Genomic DNA, 10,233 nt, shown 5'->3' on the forward strand with positions numbered 1-10,233 from the left:
GCCGGTGATAATAAACGTGATTCTGATTCAGTATATGACAAATAAATTCTTCCTGGGCTTCCAGCCAGGTATAGCTATTAATTATAACTGATGTTTCATTGACAAACTCCGCCATCTTCATCAGGGCTGATGCCTGGGCACGTCTAGTCTGGTGGTATTTATACGCCCCCTAGACTCTCCCACCTGATTGGTTAGTCCTCATCCAATCAGCTTTCTGCTTGTTTACAATGGAACTCCAGTTCTCTGTCTTTGCTAAAATGCTTTTCTTTTAGTTTTATTTCAATGGCTTCCTTGGATTTCCAACATCTACAGAATCTCTTGTGTAAGTAAGAAGTTATCCAATTTCTCTTACAAAGGTATCTGAATCTGTTAACAACGGCGTTTCAACGTTGCATTCCAGATTACAACATCGCTTTGTATAAAGATAACTTTCATTTTTCTCAGTTCTGTTTCCTTGGCACATATCCCAAACAGGTATGGTTAGTGCAGAGGTTCCCAACCTTCTTTATGCCATGGACCCCTACCATTAACTGAGGGGTCCGTGGGCCCCAGGTTGGGAACCCCTGGGTTAGATTGATCTTAGAATAGGTTAAAAGGTCAGAACAATATTGTGGCCTGTACTGTGCTGAACTGTTAAATGATCTTTGACCTTTGCTTTTGTTCTCGTTCTCAAAATAAATTCTAACATTACAAACAAGAGAAAAATCTATAGATGCTGGAAATCCAAACACACACACAAAGTGCCGGAGGAACTCAGCACGTCAGGCAGCATCTATGAAAAAGAGTAAACAGTCGATGTTTCAGGCTGAAATGTCAACTGTTTACTCTTTTCCAAAGATGCTGCCTGGCGTGCTGAATTCCTGCAGCATTTAGTGCGGGCTGCTAACATTGTATTTATTTTCCCCACCATTGACTTGACCTACAATATAACCTTTAGGGGCTGGATCTCCTGTCCTCCCAGTGAATCTGAAAACTTTGTGGAGCCGGCAATGGTGGTATCTCGCACATTTCATTTTGGTCTAGCCTGGGATTGGTTTACACTTCAGTTTAAAGGTGTGTAGGGATCAGTCATCTGTCTGCAGTTTGGAAATTAGCCCATTTCATACCCGGGGAGTATTTATGGTTCAACCAATCTAAACATGCTCTGCATAACTTCACCCTTTCAACAATACACATAGCCAGGTGTATCTGTTATTAGATACACAGTACAATACAAAACACTTCACATTCAGTGTAACTCATCCAACAGCAGCTGCCTCAGTGCTAATGGTGTCTGGGCTCACACTTCCACAGTCCCGCCTTAATTCAAACAGATGCAACCATCGCTGGAGTTTTCAGATATAGTTATGTTATATGCTGAGGCTTTATAAGGCCACACTTGGAGTATTGTGGGCAGTTTTGGGCCCCTTATCTAAGAGGGTTCACAAGAATGATCCTGGGAATGAAATGGTTAATGTATCAGGAGCATTTGCTGGCTCTGGGCCCATACCCTCTGGAGTTTAGAAGAGTGAGGAGGGACCTAATTGAAACTGATCCAATGTTGAAAGGTCTAGATAGAACGGACATGGAGAGGATGTTTCCTATAGTGGGGGAGTCTAGGACCGGAGGGCACAGCTCAGAATAGAGGGAACAGAGATGAGGAGGAATTTCTTCAGCCAGAGGATGGCGAATCCATGGATCTCATTGCCCCGGAATGCTGCGGAGGACAAGTCTTTGGGTGTATTTAACGCAGAGCTTGATAAGTTCATGATTAGTAAGGGTATCAAATGTTACAGCGAGAAGGCAGCTGAATGGGATTGTGGAGGGAAATAAATCAGCCACGATGGAATGGAGGAGCAGACACGAGCTGAATGCCTTCCCTCTGTTCCCACGTCTTCACCCAGACCAACATTTCCAACGTTGAGGCCCCTGCCAAGGTAAAGGCTATGGACGGACAGTTCAGTGTGGGAGTGGAAAGTAGGGTTAACGTGCCTTCTGTCTTCAGTTTAGTGATTATGACTCTCATCCCGGGCTGGGACATTAATTATCCCCACGGGCACCAGTATTTGTCTTTCTCCATTCTAGAATAGAACTGTTCAGCATGACCTTCTGATGTTGCTATTTAGCCAAGGTCAGGTCTCTGACATGGAACTGTAAAGTCACAGAGTTGTAAAGCAAAGAAACAGGCCCTTCCGTACAACCTGTCCATGCTGGGCTTTCCCATCGACTCTAATCCCACGTTCCAGCATTAACATCCATTCCTGCTATCCTCTGTCTACTTACGTGTTGGTTCAAATCAACCTCTCTCTCTCTATATAAAAAATTTAAATTAAATAAGTAGTGCTAAAAGAGAAAAAGAACAAGAAAGTGATCCCGTGTACATGGGTTGATTCAGAGATCTGATGGCAGAGGGGAAGAAGCTGTTCTTGAATCACTGATGTGCATCTTCAGGCTCCTTTACCTCCTCCCTGATGGTGGCAATGAGAAGAGGGCATGTCCTGGGTGATGGGGGTCCTTAATGATGGATATGCCTAGATACATAGTAACTCTATCTAATTCCATCATCCCTCCCATTCTCTGTCTGAAACAACATTACCCCTGGAAGGTTGTGAGACCATAAGATCACAAGACACAGGAGCAGAATTAGGTTGTTCAGTCTTTCCAGTCTATTCCAGCATTCCATAGTGGCTGATATATTATCCCTCTGAACCTCATTCTCCTGCCTTCTCCCTGTAATCTTTGACACCCTTAATAATCAAGAACCTTTCAACCTTGGGACATCTGCTCTATGACTCCATGTTTAAAGTGAGGGGGAAATTATTTAGACAATGTGATGGTATTGGGTTTGCTGACTGTGAAATTCTAAACTCAAACGATATAGGTAACTTCACTAAAGTGCAGTTGTATTGTAGTTACCTGGTCTTTAAAGGCTAGATCACTTCCCTCTTTATCTTCTGTGTTGAGTTTAGTTGTCAGTAACAACTATTTGAGTGGTGGATCTCAGCTAACAAAGTAGTTTAAAAATAATTCATTTATTTCTAGTGATACACATTTAAATTTACATAAAATTCTTAAAACACATTTAACTCTCACAAACACGAGGAAATCTGCAGATGCTGGAAATTCAAACAACAACACACAAAATGCTGGTGGAACGCAGCAGGCCAGGCAGCATCTATAGGGAGAAACACTGTCGACGTTTCGGGCCGAGACCCCTCGTCAGGATGAACAAGTCTTTAACACTCACAGATGATTTCTATTTTATAAAAATTTCCACATTACAAACATTTTCTAAACCACAAAGTTTTTCCAAAACACAGGTACAATTTCTAAAGCTAAAAAGACATACCCATACGTTGCAGACAAAGGCAGGGCAATGGATTCTAATTCATCCCGTGTTTCTGTCATTCTTTTTCTTGTTCTTTGACCTTTCCTAAACAATCCCGACTTCTCTCTTACATTTAGACTTTTCTTGCTACATAGTGACTTCACACATGTGATATTTTTTCCAGATATCTGTTCACACAAGTGGTCCAAAAACCTCTGGCCAAACACCCAAAATTAATGCTGTGACTGCTGACTCTCTGAGAACACAGATCTTCCAACTGTTGATAGATCAGCTATTTGATGTGGTAAGTTATAGTATCAGTCTGTTCTGCACACTTCCTTGAACTAAATAACTTAACCTGTGCTGTCAGCCCAACTAATATAAACCCATTTTCTTACACTACATCACTTGAGCAGTCAACCTGTTGCTGTAGGCCAGCAATCTGAGCTCAATAGACATTGTGGTTTGTTTGCAAAGCTGTCCTTTTAACTTCAGACTGATTATTACCTGCCATTTACATTAAGAACTGAAGATTGGCTTCTGTTTATGATAAGAAGCTGAATCAAGAATATTGGTTGGAAGTTTAATTTACTCAAAAACAACTCTTTGATCTCTAGTAGGCTCATCCGCTATGTTAGAAAGTGGAGCTTGGCAAAAAGCAAACCCCTGGCCCTGCACAATGACTATCCATCATAACCATAGGACATTAGACATAAGAGCTGCATCAGACCATTTGGCCCATCGAGTCTGCTCTGCATGTAAAGAAAACTTAAAAGTCAAGTTTATCACACAGAGAGTGGTGAGTGAACAGAATGAGCTGTCTGTGGCGGGGGTAAGGACAGACACAATTACAATGTTTAAGAAGCATTTGGACAGGTACATGGATAGGAAAGGATATGGGTCAAATGCAGGAAGATGGGATTAGCATAGATATGGATCACAGTTGGCATGGACGAGGCAGTATGCAGGACTCGATGATTCTACAGTTCTATATCCCCTTTACCCATCTGTCCCCTCATCTCAAACCTCTTCCTGTTTGTTTGTCACAACCCTAGAATAAGAATAAGGTCACGCCTGTCAAATCTGCTGGGGTCGTCTATTGTGTCCAGTGCTCCTGATGCAGTCTCCTCTGAATTGGTGAGACCCGTCGTAAATTGGGGGACCACTTTGTCGAGTACCGATGCTCCATCTACCAAAGGCAGAACCACCCAGTGTCTAAACAGTTTAATTCTGATTCCCATTTCCGTTCCAACATGTTGGTCCGTGGCCTCCTCTTGTACCACGATCAGGGTGGAGGAGCAATTCCTCTGGGTAGCCTGCACCCTGATGGCATGAACGTCAATTTCTGCTTCCAATAAAAAAAACAATTCTCTCCCTCTCCCCTCTTCTGCTATTCCCCACTCTGGCCTTTAACCTCTTCTCTCTTGCCTATCACCTCCCCCTGGGTCTCTTCCTCCTTCCTTCACTCCCATGTCCACTCTCCTGTCCTATCATATTCCAGCCCTTTACCTTTCTCCCCTACCTAACTTCAGTATCACCTATCGACTATCCTCCTTCTCCTCCTCTCACCTTCCCCGTTCTTTTCCAGCCCTGAAGAAGGTCCAAAGCATTGAATGTTTATTAATTCTAAGATGCTGCCCGACCTGCTAAGTTCCTTCAGCATTTTGTGTGTGTTGCTTTGGATATCCAGCATCTACAGAATTGCTCATGTTTATGATTTGGTTCCCCATCTATGCCTTTCATCATCTTGCATATTTCTATCACATCACCACTCCATCTCCTTTGCTCCAGGGAAAACCTATTTTCTAATGTAACAGCTCTGGAAGTCCATGAGCACATACGAACTCTGTCTGTTAATTCATCAACCTATTCCACTGAGTTGGCGAACCATGATTTGTCCCTTTACAGATTTGAGTTGGCTTGCTTTAATTAATCAATTTCCCTTTGTGTGGTGATTATGTGCTTGTTTCAAAAGGATTCCCACCACTGAGGTAAAACTGACTGACTTTATCCTCATTCCTTTTATTGAGCAAGGCAAGAAGATCTGCTCCTCTCAATAACCCGGGCAGATTAGGGTCAGAAACCCTATAATCTTCTATTTTGTTTACAGATACTGTGTAGAATAGTTCCTTCTGGCCCTTTGAGGCACACCACCCCAGCAACCCACAACATTCCTGATTAACCTTAACCTAATCACAAAACAATTTACTGTCAACAATTAACCTGCTAACCGGCACTGCTTTGGATTGAGGGAGGAAACCAGAGCACCTGGAGAAAATCCACTCATTCCACAGGGTACAGACACTCCTTATAGATGATGTCGGAATTGAACTCTGAACTTTGGAATGCCGAGCTATAATAGTGTTGCGTTAACTTTCCTCAGTACCCTATGCGTGCCACTGCTGCTCTCGTTAATTTTCCAACCTGAAGTTCAGAAAACTTTTCTAATCTCTGTGCTGTCAATATGTTTTATGTATTCAGTGTCCCAGTCAGCTCCTCCTTCAAAATCTCAGCTGTCTCCTCCTTCAACAAGGCCAGGATATTGGTTGAGCCAGTTTGGCTATCAGGGGAGACCATCAGGATATCAGAGACTTTCAGGATATTGAAGGAGCCGGTTGGGACTGTGGAGGAGCCGGTTGGGACAGTGGAGGAGCCCATCTGGATGGCAGAGGAGACAGTGTTGCTGCCCATCAGAGTTGGTGCAGTGCAACTGTGGGAGATTGTCTCAGATATTTCACTTGTGATTGCAAGACTCTGTTGGACAGTAATAATGTAAATGGCCTCATGTCCATTATCCATGTCTGGTGGTTAGACAGCTGAAGTGGGAACTGTGTAGCCTTGGTTGTAAAGAGAACTAGGCCTCAAGCCTCAGGTATGTCTGCTGACCAGGTGAGAGAAGCCGAAGCATTTACGGCGTGGTTGAGCTCGGCTGGGGCCTGGCCTCTCTCGTTGGTGATGCCCTCTCATGTTCGTGTGGTAGAATGCCAGGCTGCATTATGTGCGTTTGCGCAGTCAGGAAACTACCACTGATTGTCGAACATTGTTGTTCAGGGTCTTGGGCTATGTATAGGTTTTATTTTCAATTGAACATGCTTTTTGCTTGCTATTTTGAATTATGTTACTTGTTATTTTGAATGTTTTTGACCCCAAAGGAATGCTCTCATTCAGCTTTATCTATGTATGGTTTGAATGATAATTAAACCTGATTTGATTTGAGATACATGGTTAAGCTTCTAAGTGCAAGTTTCCAATTTCTGCAGGATCAAAATAAGCTGCAGGGAGTTCTAAACTCAGTCAGCTCCATCATGAGCACTACCTATGAAGTATCCAGGACATCTTCAAGGAGTGATGCCTCAAAGAGGCAGCATCCATCATTAAGGACCCCCATCACCCAGGACATGCCCTCTTCTCTGGAAGAAGCGTGAAGGCACACACTCAACAATTCAGGAACATCTTCCCCTCTGGCATCCAATTTGTGAATGGATATTGAACCCATGAATACTACCTCACTACTTTTTTATTTCTATTTTTGCACTATTTATTAAACTTATATATATATTCAAGATTCAAGATTCAAAAACTTTATTGTCATTCTAACTGTACATCAGCTCTGCAGGGCAGAATGAGACAGCGTTTCCCATGAGCAGAGCAATCATAACATAACAAACACAACACTAAATAATAAACATAACAATAAATAGTAAAACACAACAGCCACATGTCAGTTAAAAACAAGTTATAAGTGTCCAGTGCAAGTTAAAAGTGTCCAAAGCAGAGTCAGGTAGAGCAGCTATTTAGCAGTCTGACTGCCTGTGGGAGGAAGCTGTTTAGTAGCCTTGTGGTTTTAGTTTTGATGCTCCTGTAATGTTTACCTGATGGCAGAAGAACAAACAGTTTATGGAGAGGGTGTGAGGGGTCTTTAATGATGTACCGTGTCTTCTGGAGGCATCGACTCTGAAAGAGGTATTGGACAGAAGGTAGGGAGACCCCAATAACCTTCTCTGCTCCCCTAACCACCCTCTGCAAGGCTTTTTTGTCGGCAGCACTGCAGCTGGAGTACCAGGTTGTGATGCAAAAGGTCAGCATACTCTCAACCTCGCCTCTGTAGAATGTAGTTAAGATGTTAGTGGGGAGTGATGCTTGTTTAAGCTTCCTCAAAAAGTGCAATCTCTGATGGGCTCGTTTCACAATCCCAGTGGTGTTCCTGGACCAGATGAGATTGTCCGAGATCTGCACCCCAAGGAACTTGATGTTTTCCACTCTCTCCACTGTGGAGCCGCTGATGCTGAGGGGTGTGTGCTCAGGCTGAGACCATTTGAAATCGACGATCATCTCCTTGGTTTTGGTGACATTAAGCATCAAGTTGTTGTCACTGGACCAGCTCTCTAGGTGTTTAACCTCCTCCCTGTACATTGTTTCATAATTTTTGCTGATGAGCCCCACCACTGTGGTATCATCAGCAAATTTAATGATCAGGTTCTCCTTGAATCTGGCTGCACAGTCATGTGTTAGCAGTGTAAACAGCAATGGGCTAAGCACACAGCCTTGTGGGGATCCAGTGCTCAGTGTGATGGAGTCAGAGATGTTCCTACCAACACGGACTGACTGTGGTCTCTCTGTCAAGAAATCCAGAATCCAGCGACACATGGCAGTGTTAAGGCCAAGCAGCGACAGTTTCTTCACTAGTCTCTGCGGGATGATGGTATTGAACGCTGAACTGAAATCAATGTACAGGATTCTGGCATAAGTGTCTTTGTTGTCCAAGTGAGAGAGAACTGTGTGCAATGTGGTAGATATTGCGTCCTCTGTAGAGTGGTTGGGACGATAAGCAAACTGTAGAGGATCCAGTGATGAGGGGAGGCTGGCTGTGATATGAGGCTTGACAAGCCGTTCAAAACATTTCATCACTATGGGGGTCAGGTTGACGGGACGGTAATCATTCAGACAGGCTACAACTGATCTCTTTGCTACAGGGATGATTGTGGAGGTTTTGAAGCATCTGGGGACAATGGCTTGACTAAGGGAGATGTTGAAAATGTCTGTCAAGACATCTGCTAACACATCAGCACATTCCTTGAGCACATGTCCAGGGATGTTGTCGGGACCTCCTGCTTTTCGTGGGTTAACCCTGGCAAGGGTCCTCCGTGTTTGCTCTGAATCAATGATTGGAGCCGGCTGGTCAGATGGTAAGAAGGGACTGGCTCTCCCTCTTGCTGTAGTGTTTGATGCTTCGAAGTGTGCAAAGAATTTGTTAAGCCTGTTAGGAAGAGAGGCGTCGCTGTCATCAGTTTTCTGCCTGATCCTGTAGTCTGTCAGAGCTTTAATTCCCTGCCACATCTGTCTGGTGTCACCTGTGTCACAGAAGTGTCCATGTATTTTGCCCGCATAGGCCCTTTTCGCTTTCCTGATCCCTAGTGAAAGCGCAGTCCTGGCTGAGCGAAGCGCACTCCTGTCCCCCAATCTGTAGGCTGTGTCACGGGCCTTCAGTAGTGAACGCACCTCTGTTGTCATCCAAGGCTTTTTATACCACATGCGGTGAAGGTTTTCATCACAGTGACATCCTCCATGCATTTGGCTATGTAGCTGATTACTGCCTCCACATACTCCTCAATGTCTGTATGGTCATCATAGGAGGCTGCTGTCTTGAATATGTCCCAGTCTGTGTGCAAATAACAGTCTTGTAGTGCTGAGGCTGCTCCTTCTGGCCAGACCCTTATCTGTCTTTTTTCTGCTCTTACACGTTTAAGCAGTGGTTTATATGCTGCTGTTAACATGACAGATATGTGGTCAGAGTGGCCAAGATGGGGGCGGGGGCTGCTTTGTATGCCTGTGGGGTGTTTGTATAAACCAAGTCCAGTGTGTTGTCTCCCCTGGTTTTGAAATCCACATATTGCAAAAATTTGGGGAACAGTCTTTAAGCTGGTGTGGTTAAAGTCCCCAGTAATCACCACAAAGCATACATACATACACACACACAATGCTGGAGGAACTCAACAGGTCAGGCGGCATCTATGGGAGGGAATAAACAGCCGACGTTTTGGGCCAAGATCATTCATCAGGACTGGAAAGGAAGGGGGAAGATGTCAGAATAAGAGGTGGTGGGAGGAAAAAGAGTACAAGCTGGCAGGTGATAGTTGAGACAAAATGAGGGTAAAGGTTGGGAGGGTGGGGGAATGGATTAAGAAGCTGGGAGATGATAGGTGGAATAGGCAAAGGGCTGAAGAAGAAATATGATAGAAGTGAGTGGAAGTAACTGCCCAAATGCACCCCTGAAAATGGAAGTTAAATTTCCAAAGGCTGTGGTCCATGTTGATACCAATGTTAAAAGTAGACTTTGGGGTGAGGTCCAGATTGCAGAACAGAGGATTGAAATATGTACTAGAAATAGGTAGACAAAACACATAAAATGCTGGAGGAACTCAGCAAGATCTCACTCATCTTTCCATTCTCACTTCGACATGTCGGTCCATGGCTTCCTCATATTCTGTCTGGGTAGCCTTCAACCCGATGGCATGGACATTAATTTCTTCAACTGTAGGCAATTTCTCTCCCTTCTCTCTTTTCCATCCCCCAATCTGACCTCCCTCTCAGCCCTTCTCTTCTTACTTTCCCATCACCTCCATCTGATGCCTCTCCTTCTTCCTTATCTCCCATGGTCCACTCTGCTTTCCTATCAGGTTCTTGCTTCTTCAGCCCGTTAGCTCTTGCACCTATCCCCTCCCAGCTTCTTGCTTCAACCTCCATTCCCCACCCACTCACCTGGTTTCACCTATCACCTGCCTGGCTTGTACTCTTTCCTCTCCCCCGCACCTTCGTACTCAGTCTTATTTCCCCTTCCTTTCCTGTGGCACTGTGGAAGACACTAGCAGTATGTCAGAAAGCAGAAGTGATTGCAGTTGCTATTAATAAGAAGGTGCCTGGAAAGC

The 10,233-nt window shown here is 44.2% G+C and overlaps 1 long non-coding RNA gene across 1 annotated transcript; it reads left to right on the forward strand.

The window, feature by feature from the left end:
- Positions 1-236: 236 nt before the first annotated feature.
- LOC140721670 (uncharacterized) lies at positions 237-6,733 on the forward strand. Its single transcript, XR_012097440.1, has 3 exons — positions 237-322; positions 3,492-3,611; positions 6,568-6,733. It is a non-coding gene; the product is annotated as an uncharacterized lncRNA (long non-coding RNA).
- Positions 6,734-10,233: the final 3,500 nt, after the last annotated feature.

The sequence above is a fragment of the Hemitrygon akajei genome, chromosome 1 (assembly GCF_048418815.1).
Source record: "Hemitrygon akajei chromosome 1, sHemAka1.3, whole genome shotgun sequence".
Lineage (NCBI taxonomy): Eukaryota > Metazoa > Chordata > Chondrichthyes > Myliobatiformes > Dasyatidae > Hemitrygon > Hemitrygon akajei.